We start from the raw sequence: 13997 nt of genomic DNA, 5'->3' as shown, positions 1-13997 counted from the left end.
AGTCTAATTTTAGAACACTTTTCTCACCTCAAAAAGAAACCCCATACCTGTTAGTAGTCACTCCCTCGTTCCTCTCTGTACCCTTTCCCCCAGGCCCAGGCAACCACTAATCTACTTTCTGTCTCTCTGGATTTGATTATTCTGGACATTTCTTGTAAATTTCCCACCATCTTTGTATCTTGTTAGCATTTTCTATGCAGACCTGGAGCCACACTGCCTGGGTTTACATCCTGGCTCTCCCCCTTACAAGGGTCTGACTGTGCACTTGTCGTTTATTTGTCTCTGCCTTGGTTTCCTAGTTTGTAAAGTGGGGGATAATAATGGTATCTACATTTGGGGTTGTAAGAATTAAATGAGTTAACAGGTGGAAAGCGCTTAAAATTGTATCTGTCCCTGATAAGTGCTGTCTAAATTTTAGCTGTTACTATACCAGGATCTGTCATAGTCTAATTAATTCATTTTGTAGTTTTCCATATTGGGGTATTTATTGTTTCTGCATTGTTAACAGCTAACCTTATAAGTTTCTAAACGTTACTCAGGTCACTGTTAGTATTGTGTCCTAAATCCTGAATTTAGAATTTAGTCTTGTAAACTATTTCCTGTCACAATGACTTGGTGAAAGATAACTGCAGCATTTGGCAGTGTAATTATGCATCTTCGTTTGGTACCTGGGTTTATTTATTTGAATGAGAGATAGTGCAGCTATCTTATTTAGTTAAAGAGAAATCTGAGGCATTGATTTCTGAAAACCAAGTTATACTTTCATTAAAGTCAGTTTGTTTCTTAAAAAGTTGCATTTGAAACTGATTTTTTTTAACACCTTTATTTCTCATAGCCTTCCAAGATCAAAGAGGGGATATGTTCCTATAAGAAAAATTCAGTGCCCAAAACATGTTCACCACCACCACCTCCATAAATGGGAAAACTCTGAGGGTCTATTTAAATGATCTGCAGGATAGCAAAGTGAAGCGTGAGAAATGTCTGTTTCAAAGAGTTATCATTGTCAAAACAATTTTCTACATAAATGCAAATCAAATCTAGATTAGGCCATATGAGAAGGTTGTGAAATACCAAGTAAGACACTGGAGACGCTGGGCGAGGAACCAGAAGTTCTGGGACCAGGACTTGCAGCCAGTCAGTTGGATGATCTGGAACGTGCCACTTCTGTTCTTTGGGCCACAGTTTCCTCATCTGTAAAATGAGACTATGGGACTAGAACTGTTAGTCTCTTAAGGCTTATCCAGAGTGAAAATTCTTTATGTCTCATAACAACAAACGAGATACTAGCAAACGTGGATCAATTCTCTGTGCGTTACTAAGGGAAGGAAATGGAAGAGAAATCTCTAAATTTGTGTTTTTGCTGCTCTTTTTCCCATTCTTCTTATTATTGCCATTGCCCTTCTAGTTTTACAGTGAGGTGGCTATTTTATGATTTGTATTTTTGCATTTCTGCCACATGTATTCATCTCTTTTAAAGGCAGCTCTGACCTGTGATACCTTCAAAATCTTATTAAGATTTTAGTTACAGGTGCTTGGCTGGGCAGTGGAGCTCAGGACTAAAATCAGCGTTCCCTCTGTGGTGGTGGAAATGGAAGCTGGCGTGTCCTGTGTTCCAGTGTGTCCTGAGGCCTTTTTATGAGTAATTGCATTTCTTAACAAATTGCCTGTGAAGATAAATGCTTGTTTATAAATTATTTTTGTGACTAACTTTGATTTTAAATTTAGAATTGTAGTTTTATAGGGGAAAAACATTGGTATCTGACACACAATAAATTTTCGCTTAAGATTCCAAATATTTACGTTAAAGAGCCATTCTATTTGTAACTAGGCAGTTTTATATTTCGTATTCTCTATCAGTGGTTCCCAATTGTGGGCTCCAAAAGCTGGAGACATATATGAAATTATTATAAGGGGTTAAGTCAACTTATGAACCCCTAAGCTGCAGACTAAATAAATAATAGGCTTTGGATGGAAATGTACTAAGGTTTTTCAAATGTATGTTGGTTCTTGTGATTAATAAAGCACAGATTTATTTAAAAGCATTTACCGAGTTCATAAAAATCTTTTGTCGTTATATTTTAAAAAATGATATCAATGATACAATTACTACCATGTAAAGGTCCAAGAACACTTACCTTCCAAAGGTTCGTGTATGTGAAGCTTAGAAAACATTCTCTACGACTATGCCAAGAAGTTAGCGATATGGTCAGAGGAGCTACTTGATAGTATACATTTGTTTAGAAGCATGAATGTATTAAGTATTTTCTGTTTTAAGTAAAACTTAAGGAACTTAAGCAATCTTTGTGTTTTCACTTAATAAAAACCAAATTATTTGTCTCTTTAATGGATTTAGGGCAGTGAGTCTTGAGACACAAAGACAGTCAAAAAAGCCCTCAAGATTTGGTTGATTCTAACTTAAAAAGTGATCTAACTTGTAAGGAAGATACTAATAACCTTCATTTCTGACAAGATGATTAGTTTTGTTGACTGAATTGCCATCATGCTTAAAATAAACTACAGAAGCTGAATTCATTTATTGGCAAACATTCACTGAATGTATTATCTTCTCCTAAGTGAACAAGAAAATGAGATGGATTGATATTTGTGACTAAAGAAATATTGAACAAGAGAGGTGTGGTCCGAGGTGACGGTGCTGACGCGAGTGCGTTTCTGGCTGTGGCAGGAGCTGGGTTCTAGGACAGCCTTAGCTGCCAGCCAGTTACCTTTCCAGTTTCCAGGTAAACTTGGGGCAGGCTTATGTGTTTATGCCCAGGTACTTACCCCGTATCCTCTTAGTTACCTTTGCCGGGGAGGGATGTGGGTTATCCGGAGATGGTGTTTGTCGAGATAGAAAAGGCTTGTGGCCTTTTGACGTGGAGCCAAGCTTTGTGAAATCCCATGGAGCTGGTCTTCAGATCCAGGGTTCTAACTGAATGAAGACCAAGGTTCTTTTGTCTTATTCTTCTTTCAAGGGAAAGGAACTACTGTTACACTCGCATTTATGCATCTCTGTATAAAATGTTTGGAAATGGTATCTTCTGCGTGTCGTATATTTGCGATAACTGCCTTGAATAAAGGTTAAAATGTCATGGAAAAATGGGAAAACTTAAGCAGGAGGAAATAGATATAGTTTGTATTTAGTAATTTAGAATGTTCCGTTTAAAAGCAGTTAAACTGGCTGGAGCTGCGGGCGGGGGAGGGGTGCTGAGGTGGTGAAAGGCTGCAGCCACTATGGTGAGTGCCAGACATTTGATTTTGAAGTGTTTGCTCATTTATTTTAGAACCAGAAAAAATTTCTTGGAAAACTACCTTTTTTACTGTGCACCCAGATAAGATAGTTTGTTCTTCCAAATCTAGAATTGAGATTTTAATTTTTATTGTCAGGTCTGTCAGCTTTTCAGACGTTGACTTCTTTGGTTATTCATTCAAGATTTAAGTGGGAGAGGAAGAGCCGTAGCAGTAGGTTTTGACCATTCAGATCAATAAATTGAAAAGGAAAATTAGAATCATTTAAATTTGACTGCATATGATCAGATACTAATAAACCTTCTACTACATTAAACCACTTTTCTCTGGATATGTTCTTGGTTATTGATTGGTTAATGGTTCAGGGCGCAGCTGGGTGAGGTTTCCCGCCCCTTTGAAGTTGGTTTGGCAAATCAAACTAAGCCTTAAGTGACTGGCTCAAAGTCTCAGCAATGTCAGTATAATGTTGGTGGACATGTGGTACACACCAGTAATTCCCAGTGTGTGCTATAGAAGCATCCACAAAGCTTGATTTACAGAAAAGGTGGCATTCACAAAAGAAAGATTTTAAGCCTTAAATTGGAAAAATGAAGACAGCACAAGTCTAAATTTAAGTCTATGTCTTAATTGCTTAAAAAAAACATACTTGTCGAAAGAATGAAAACAAACCGTTGTATGTTCTTTCACACTTTTTTCTTTGTCTGCATCTACATATGTATATACATGTTTATTTTTACAAAAATGGGATCATACTCTCTCTCACTATATATATGTATGTATATTTGAACATTGTCCCACTTTTGTCATATTGTTACTTTTTTTAATGGCTGTACAGTCTTCCAAGGTGTGAATGTACAGTAACTTACTTGAAAGCATTTCCTTATTGATAACATTTGAAATATTTCCAGTTTGTTGCCGTTGTAAATATGCCATGGGAACTGCTTAACATATCTCTCTCTTTGCGCATAGGTGAGTGTATCTGTGGGATAGATTCCTAGCAGTGGAATTTTGAGTAAAAAGTAAGAAGTTTGGTAGATGCTGCCAAATTGCTTTACAAGTAACAATGTACATTCCTAGCGAGGGTATCGGAGAATATCTGTTTCCCCACAGTCCCTGAATGTTCTCAGTCCTGTTAATTTTTTGCTAATTATGTGAGTCAGAAAGTGGTATCTTATTTTTCTTTTTAAAACTATAGTTTTTAAAAATAACAACCTGAGTTTAGGAGTTGGAACCTCATGTCTTCTGAATAGTTGACCATCATTTTTGGTTAATCTGATAGAGGAAAATTAAAAAAAAAGCCGCATTAGTTAGTGAGACCATAAGCTTCGCTTTCACCATAGTTGAAGAACCTTGTGTTGTGCTTGGCTGGTTCAGATCCCTAGAGGACTTTATGATGTTGTTACCCTTCATGTTTGGTGATGGCAGAAGTATTTCTTTCTTTCTTTTTTTTAATTGTGGTGACATTGGTTTATAACATTATGTAAATCTCAGGTGTACATTGTTATATATTTCGATTTCTGTGTATATTACATCATGTTCACCACCCAGAGACTAATTACCATCCATCACCACACACATGTGCTTAGTCACCCCTTTCGCTCTCCCCTCTCCCCCCTTCCCCTCTGGTAACCATCAATCCAATCTCTGTTTCTCTGTGTTTGTTTATCATTGTTTTTATCTTCTACTTATGAGTGAGATCATATGGTATTTGACTTTCTTCCTCTGACTTATTTCACTTAGCGTAATACCCTCAAGACCCATCCATGTTGTCACAAATGGCCAGATTTCATCCTTTCTTATGGCTGAGTAGTATTTCAATGTGTATATATACCACATCTTCTTTATCCATTCGTCCCTTCATAGTTGCTTCCAAGCCTTGGCTATTGTGAATAATGCTGCGATGAACATAGGGGTGCATATATCTTTATGCATTCGTGTTTTCATATTCTTTGGATAAATACCCAGCAGTAGAATAGCTGGATCAGATGGTAGATCTATTCTTAATTTTTTGGGGAATCTCCATACTGTTTTCCATAGTAGCTGCACCAGTTTGCATTCCCACCAGCAGTGTATGAAGGTTCCCTTCTCTCTGCATCCTCTCCAACACTTATTGTTTCCTGTCTTGTTAATTATAGCCATTCTGATGGGAGTGAGGTGATATCTCATTATGTTTTGATTTGCATTTCTCTGTTAGTTAATGATGTTGAGCATCTTTTTATGTGCCTATTGGCCATCTGTATATCTTCTCTGGAGAAATGTCTGCTCAGATCTTTTGCCCATTTTTTAATTGGGTTAAATTTTTTCTTGTTGAGCTGTATGAGTTCTTTGTATATTTTGGATATTAACCCCTTATCAGATATATGGTTTGCGAATATCTTCTCCCAATTGTTAGGTTGTCTTTTTGTTTTGTTGATGGTTTGCTTTGCTGTGCAGAAGCTTTTTAGTTTGATGTAGTCCACTTGTTTATTTTTTCTATTGTTTCCCTTGGTCAGACATGGTACTTGAAGATATGCTGCTAAGACCCATGTTGAAGAGTGTATTGCCTGTTTTCTTCCAGAAGTTTAATGGTTCCAGGTCTTACATTCAAGTCTTTAATCCATTTTGAGTTAATTTTTGTGTATGGTCTAAGATAACCATACTTGGTCTACTTTCATTCTTTTGTGTGTGGCTGTCCAGTTTTCCCAACACCCTTTATTGAGGAGACTCTCCTTTCTCCATTGTAATCTCTTGGCTGCCTTGTTGAAAATTAGCTGTCCATGGATGTGTGGGTTTATTTCTGGACTCTTGATTCTGTTTCGTTGATCTGTGTGTCTGTTTTTGTGCCAGTACCGTGCTGTTTTTGTTACCATAGCTTTGTAGTATATTTTGAAATCAGGGAGTGTGATACCTCCGGCTTTGTTCTTTTTTCTCAGGATTCCTTTGGCTATTTGGCGTCTTTTGTTGTACCATATAAATTTTAGGATTCTTTGTTCTGTTTCGTAAAAAATGTTGTTGGAACTTTGAGAGGGGTTGCATTGAATCTGTAGATTGCTTTAGGAAGTATGGACATTTTAACTATGTTAATTCTTCCAATCCAAGAGCAGGGAATATCTTTCCATTTCTTTGTGTCTTCTTCAGTTTCTTTCAACAGTGTTTTATAGTTTTCAGTGTACAGATCTTTCGCCTCTTTGGTTAAGTTTATTCCTATATATTTTATTCTTTTTGTTGCAATTGTAAATGGGATTGTATTCTTAATTTCTCTTTCTGCTACTTCGTTGTTAGCAGTATTTCTTTCCAGCGAGCAAGGCCAGCTGCTTGCGTACAACTTGCCACCCTGCATACAGAGAAAGCTGACTTTGAGTTGGCTGCCGCTGCAACTTTTTTCAGGTGCTTTTGCTCTGAATACCAGTGATTCTCAACCAGAGGCATTTTTTTGCGCTCCCCACTGGGACATTTGGCAATGTCTGGAGACCTTTTTAGTTGTCACAACTCTTAGGGGGGAAGGCAGGAATGGAGGTGGTTACTACTGGCATCTAGTGGTCAGAGAGGCCAAGGATGCTGCTAAGTATCCTGCAATTCACAGAACATCTGCCCACAGCAAAGAATTACCTGGCCCCACATATCAATAATGCTGAGGTTGAGAAACCCAGCTCTACACAAAGAAGTCAGGGTGTTCAGCCTTACAGCTATCTAATTCCTTTACTTAAACCAATTCTGCTTCACTTCTTGCAGCTACATGGCAGGCCTATCTTTAATATAGAAGGATTCCTTACCTAGAGTGGCTGGCAGGTGATTCTGGCTAATTCGGCTACCTTTGAGAACTGTGTTGTTACAATTTCCAACTGTGCTCATGTTTTGCTCACAGGTAGAGACAGGCAGAGTTAGGTAGAGCTTGGGAAAGTAAAGCCTGGTGTAAAGACCCAACTTCCAAGTTCTGGTAAGGATTCTGGTAATTTCTGGCCCACAAGAAGTGGCTATTATTATTTTGCTAGTAAGTACGTTCCCACTCAAATAGAGAAGTAAAACAAACACTTACCTCCTTCCCCCCAAAACAAACAAACAAAAACAAACCACCTGGTGAAGAGGAGAGTCCACGGTAGCTATCCTTCTTCCCCGCGTCAGCTTTGCGCCTGACCTGGGCTGGCATGAAAGGAAACTGACGGGTCTGTCCTGAGCGCATTTCCAGTGAAGAGGCTGGGAGAGTCCAAAAGAACATTTTGAGTCATCAGATACTTTTAAAATGCCAGATTCTTTCCGTGGGGCTAATTTAAACCTATTGTGACCCTTCAGAAATCTTCACAGGAGGCCTCAGAGCCATCATAACGTGGCATCCTGCTTGTTTAGCAGAAGCCTTTCTAAAGGGCACCTTTCTGTTTGGCTACATTTCTTATCTTATCAACCATCATGTCAGAGAAAAAGAGACAGAAATTTTTGGGTCCTTAACAGGGAAGCACAGCTGCTTGGGGCAGAGAGTCTCGTGAAGTAAGTTTCCCTTTGAGTAAGAAGGAATTCTCCCATTGGAAAACAAGGTATATTCTTCTTCTTTCTTCCTTTTCCCTGACAATTTAGGTTTAGGCTAAGCCGACGAAGTGTATATCAAGATGTAAAAATTTAGTGTGCTCTTTAAGATACACTTGTAATTCTTGTTCAGAGGTCGTAGGTTGTAAGTCGGGATCCTGAAGAATAGAGAATGATGGAGTTTCTTTTATGACCACAGAGTAGATCGTCTGCACTAGTCCAGGTCTGAGGGAATGGAAAGTCTCCCCTTTGTGTTCTTTTGTCTTCCTTTTTCTCCTTTGTTTCTTTCGTTGTCTTAGGTTAGTGCTCCTCCCAATATGTGATGCAAACCTCAGTGTAAGCCACATGTGTAATTTAAAGTTTTCTAGTAGCCAGAATAAAAAAAAGTAAAAAGAAACAGATAAAATTAATTTTAATAATGTTTTATTTAACTTCGTATATCTAAAATATTATAATTTCAATATGTAACCAATATAAAAATGAGTTATTTTACATTCTTTTTTTTATACTAAGTCTCTGAAATCTCATGTGTATTTTGTATGTATAGAACATCTCAGTTAAGACTAATCATATTTCAAGTGCTCAATGGCCCCATGGGGGCTGGTGGCTACCATGTTGGACAGCACAGTGTTTTTTTCCTTAGCTTTATTAAAGTATGATTGGAAACTAAAAATTGTATATATTTAAAGTATACAACGTGATGTTTTGATATACGTCTTCTTTGTGAAATTTCCACAATCAAGCTAATTAACGTATCTGTCACCTTACATGGTTACCATTTTTTTTGGTGATGAGAACACTTGTGATCTACTTTCTTAGCAAATTTCAGGTATACCTTATTTTTAATTATAGTCAGCATACTGTACATTAGGTCTCCAGAAATTACTCGTTTTATAGCTGAAAGTTTGTTTTCTTTGACCAACGTCTCCCCATTTCCTCCATCCCCCCTGGACAGCACCGTCTTAATTGGTCTGTTGTAATTCCGCAAGAATTTTTACTATTTAACTAGTTATAGGACAATCAGACAAAGGTGTTCATACACTAATACATATAATTTAAGAAAAAATATTTTCATGGTTGATAACCTCAACCATTGTTGTTTAAGATAGTCAAAATCTGTTGTGTTTCAGCATTGTAGTTGTAAATTGGCCTGAACTTCACTGTATTTGTGGCTGTGCACATGCCAGTTTTCCACTGACATGTATTCCGTAAAAAACAGTCATATAGCTGAGAAAAGTTCATCCAAGGACAAAGAAAATGACTTTTACTTGAGTTAAATTTTTATATACTCTAATGGAAACATTCTAAACTTCACTGTCATCAGGAAGCTTGTTGATAATTGAAATGAAGAATTTTGGCATTTGGTGACCAATGTGGCGCGTGCTGCTGTATGAATCCATGAAGAAGAAAATGGGCTCTACTTTAAGACTTTACAGATTGAAGATAGGATTAAGTTGGATTTAAACTTAAACTTCAGTAAATGAAACTCTGAGTTTTGAGACAAATATAGTCTGGGTGAGGGTATCTGAGAGGCAGTGACACTTTAAAAGAGAATCAACAATATTTTATGCTAATTTTTTACGTTCTTCTTTTAAAGATTGGCACCTGGGCTAACAAGTGTTGCCAATCTTCCTTTTTTTTTTTAAGGATTGGCACCTGGCCTAACAAGTGTTGCCAATCTTTTTTTTTTTTTCCTGCTTTATTTCCCAACACCTCCCCGCCTCCCCACATAGTTGTATTTCCTAGTTACAGGTCCTTCTAGTTGTGGGATGTGGGACGCTGCCTCAACGTGGCCTGACAAGCGGTGCCGTGTCCGTGCCCAGGATCCGAACCCTGGGCCGCTGCAGCGGAGCGCGCGAACTTAACCACTCGGCCACAGAGCCGGCCCCAATTTTTTACTTTCTAAATATTCTGCAGTGAGCCTATACTATTTTTATAATCAGAAATAAACTCACCCTCAAAAATTAAAGAAAAAAACTAAAAGAAAAAAGAAGCACAACATCAAAAAACCAAAACCACCAGTTGTACACAAAAGTGAAGAGGTTTGAAAACCTGGATTCTAATCCTGGTTCTGTCATTAACCATCTACATGATTTTGGGCAAGTCAGTTAACATCTCTGGGTCTCCATTTCTTCAACTGTAACACCAGAAATTAAAGTTGTTTAGGTTCTTTAGGTCTTTTTGGTTCTAGAATTCCATGACAGTTTTCCTGTAGGACTTTGGGGAAGCTTTTAGAAGGTATATGTAGCCTGAAGAGAGTCTAGGAGCTTCTCCTGAAATCATACTCTGATGAGTATCTAGTAAAGGCCTGCTAAGTGCCAGGCAGTGTCCTTTATTTAGTTCTAAAGGGTTTGGAAAAAATTGTCCTAAGAAGGAGTGGGGATTGAGATGGGGGTGGAAAGAAGGAATGAAGCAAAAAGATGAGAATGAATAATAGAAATTAAGTGAGTATGTACATGGTGCTGTGTAATTTAAAAGATGTTTTAAACCTGTTTAGTATCCCATTTACTGCCATTTAATATTTTGGAGACATGAGGGAGTATATAAGGGGGTAGTTGGGAGCCTATGAAAGACAAATGATTGTAACAAAACCCTGAGAGTACTGTAATAAAGCAGTATTTGGGATAATCTAAGAAAAGAATATTTAGGCTGAATTTGTGAGAAGAATTAAGAAAAAGTGATTGTGTTGAGATAACCAATGTGCGGATGGAACCCTGAAATTAAGCTTGAGTTTTAGAAATAACAGGAAGGATTCTTTGACATAGTAAATATATAGAGGGTATGCAGTTAAGTTTATTACTGGGTTTAGAGATGTTTTGAAAGCTGAATGACCAATTTGTGAAGTAAAAAGGATTAAAATGAGGAATTTGTTAAGACTCAAAACATAGATATTTCTCCCAGGTTTATATAGCAGTCTCTGAAATGCTTTTCAGAAACCGTTGGATTGATTTCCAAATGCCCACATCGTTGGCACCAGTCCTGTCCGTTTATGCACACTCACCACTGTGCTTCCCTTGTGCTTTTTCATCATTTTCAAGCTCCTTTTTTTCTTCAAACGACTAAGCTGAAGAAGAAAAACATCTGTTGCTCTGGAGAAAGACCAGACAGAGGAATTTAAAAGAAGGGCAGGATAAATTGTTTTAATTCCAAGTCTGATTTCCTAGTGGAATATGTCACTTTTCTCTTATTTTAAAATATCTTTTAACAACTTGAGTTAACATTTATTTTCACTTTCAAGTAATGTGTTTAGTTGGTGGCATGATGGAAACTGAGGCAGTGTGTTAAAATTCTAGGATACTGGTTTTGTATTACTTTTCTGGACAAATAGCTTTCGCTGATTCTTCCTAAGGTAGAAACTGTGCTTCTTAAAGGGTCTGGGTACAGGTGTGGCTTACTGGGCAGCTGTATTTAAAATCAATTATTTGTTACAGAAACACGTGGGTTTGAGACAGCTCGGCTCTATTCATGTTATGTACTGGTCTCAGAGGTGCTACAGGGACACAAATATAATTAAATATAGTTCCAAGAAGGCAGATATTATTGCATCATGTAATCTAGTTAAGTGCAGTAAGAGAGGTACGAGCGAGGGGCCCTTGCAGTTCAAAGAAAGGGAGAGATCACATCAGGCTGAGAGAATCACCAGGAAAGGCTTCATGAAAGAAGTGACATTTGAGAGGGACCTCTGAGGATGGACGGAGATAGAGGCTGGAGGGCAAGGGACGTTTCAGGAGGCCAGATCTGAGGGAGTGAAGGCTTACATGGAGTCCTTTAGCTGAAACACAGGTAACAATTTGATGGGGCTTAGAGTTTATATGGGATGGTGGGGAAGGAGGAGCCAGGAAATCAGAAATAGGATAGGAAGGAAGATGGGAGGACAGGGAATTGGAGTACTGTGGATCTCAGATTTTCTTTGCAGTTTTATATTTTGATATAACCCAAACAATGGTGTTGGTAAATACTTTGTGATGAGATTTTGCAGTGTGTAATTTAGTATACATCTCAAAATAGGAATATTGGCTTATATCGATCTTTATGTATGAGTGTGTGTGTGTAACTCATGCTCGAAAAGAGTGTTTCTTCTGGCATTTCTTAGAGAACCTATCATTTGTGCAAATGTTTCCACTTACGAGCGTCATGGAAAAAAATTGCTTCCTGGTGGAAACGTTTAAAGAATCGGTGTGTGTGTTTGTATGTGTGTGTGTGAGAGAGAGGGTGAGAGAGAGAGGAGAGGGCAAGGAGGAGAAAGGTGAAGAGGAGAGGAGAAAAGTGAAAAGTGGGTTGGGACGAGTAGGGCTGGAACTAAATGTAATTAGGGCCCGTTTTTCAGAGGAAATGCCTTTGAGGGGGTTCGCCACCACAGAGGTTTGTCAGTGTGTGTCCAACCACACAGACTGCAACAAATTAATTCCAAGTTATACATTACTAAAAATGAAAACACCTGTAGGTTATATTTTTTTCCTACCTTAAAAAAAGGTAAGAAAAACATGGAAAAGAGCATTTGTATTTCATAGTTCATCTTGTTGCCTGTATATTTTTATTTGAATGCCATAACAGTCCCAGCTTTTCTGTGAATCAGAGCGATAATCAGGCCAAAATTGTACAAAAGGAATTGATGCTTTATTTGGATGGAACATTTACTTTTATAAAAACAAGGCAGGTGAAAAGGCTATTTAAAGAAACGAACTGTTGAGTTTGGACATAATAATTGCTTCAGGAGAAAGGTTTTTTTCCATTCTCTTAAAGTTCTGAAAGGTTATTTATTTTTAAAATAAGTGCTTTTGCATCGTTCCTTCGTATGGGAGTGCTGTCAAAGTGCACCCTCTGTGGAGAGATGAGCAAACGTGCTCAGTTTGCTGTGGGCAGCTCATCTTTGCTGCCTCGGTCTCCTGCAAATTTAAAAGAAATGATTGGCTTATATGGTTTCATTGTGAATTACTGAAATATTAGGATAAAAAAAAGTAAACTTCGTGGTGCCCTGGTCGTGTTTTTAAACCTCTCTTGTGTCTTTTACTGGCCTGAGAAAATTGTGAAGGATTTAGCAAAAATACTTGGCTTAGATTTAGAACCTTGTTGTGTCTGGCCTTCTCCATCTTTTGAGTAGGTTCTGAATTCTTCTCTTTGGTTTGAATTATAACATTGTTTCTTGTGGTTCTGAAAACTATCTGTAATAGCCTCATTCTCGTCATTGCCTCATTCTTAAGAAGCTGCTTTTTGCTTTTGGGTAATTGTGGGTGTTTGACGCAGTACATGCTTAGGACAGGAGAAAAAATATTAATGGTTGTGTTGATGCAGGCTAGATCTTCCTGGAAAAGGGAATAATTAGAAGTTCTTGGTGTTCTTCTTTATACTTGTGTGTGTGTGTGTGTATGTGAAAGAGAGGGGAGGGGAGGGAGATCTTATCCCTTCGGATGCCTTCAGTTGTCCCTTCGCAGACTCTTGAGGCAGTGTTTCCAGGCTAGGATTTCCTCCGATCTAGACCTGCATTTCTGGTTACTCCTTGGGCCCTTTCACAGGCACTTCAAATTCAGCGTGCCCCAAATCTCCAGGATCTCCTCTTTCAAGTTTCCCCATTTGGGCTCCGGAGTCTTTCTGCTTCTAGCTGCTTAATGGTTTTTTGAGTCTATCCTGTCCTCTCCTTTCTCCATCACTGCTCTGCTCTTTCATTTCTTGCCTGGCGCCACGGGAAGCTGCCTTTCAGAGCTGCCTGTGTGAGCTTTCTGTATCACAGCCCTCTGTAGAAAGCTCCAGTGGCTCCCCTCATAGAAAATGGAAACCCTCTGATCTGACCCCTGCCTGCCTCCCCTTCACATACAGTGGGCGCTAGCCACGGGGAGCTGCCTGTCCCCAATGCTCAGGGTTGTTGCTCCTTGGTGCCCTGGCACATGCTGTTCTCTGGGCGTGAGGGGCTTCCGTCTTCTTGTGCTTCTGGCCCACTCTTCTTGCTCTCTCAACAGCTGGCTCAGATATTTTTCCTCGGGGAGGGAGAATTAAGTGCCTTCTCCTCCTTCCTGCTGAGCCTTGATCAAATCTCGTGTGGTACTTATCACATTGATGTCATAATTAGGTAAATGTCTGTCTTCTCCACAAGTCTGTGAGCTCACCCTATTCAAAATTGTAACCCTGCCCCCTCCCCTTTTCCCTTTCCTTGCTCTGCTTTTTCTTTTTCCTGTTGCACTTGTCGCCTTTAACATACTATATAATGTTCTTATTTATAATTTTGCCTGTGCCCTCATGCTAGGACATAAACTCCGCCA

The 13997-nt window shown here is 38.6% G+C and overlaps 1 protein-coding gene across 6 annotated transcripts in view; it reads left to right on the top strand.

The window, feature by feature from the left end:
* The window catches only part of PPP2R5E (protein phosphatase 2 regulatory subunit B'epsilon), a 146881-nt gene that overhangs the window by 34576 nt on the left and 98308 nt on the right, over window positions 1-13997 (top strand). Inside the window, exon 1 of one of the 6 annotated variants that reach the window (XM_070593990.1) lies at window positions 3153-3234. The exons of 4 other annotated variants lie outside the window; for them this stretch is intronic. The gene's annotated coding sequence lies outside the window, so the exon portion shown is untranslated. Of the gene's footprint in view, window positions 1-3152; window positions 3235-13997 lie in introns of those variants that run through there. One more of the 6 variants, XM_070593992.1, reaches the window with a different exon arrangement.

This window comes from Equus przewalskii, chromosome 25 (genome assembly GCF_037783145.1).
Source record: "Equus przewalskii isolate Varuska chromosome 25, EquPr2, whole genome shotgun sequence".
NCBI classification, from domain to species: Eukaryota; Metazoa; Chordata; class Mammalia; order Perissodactyla; family Equidae; genus Equus; species Equus przewalskii.
The sequence above is the reverse complement of the archived record's forward strand: the minus strand, read 5'-3'. Positions and strand labels throughout refer to the sequence as shown.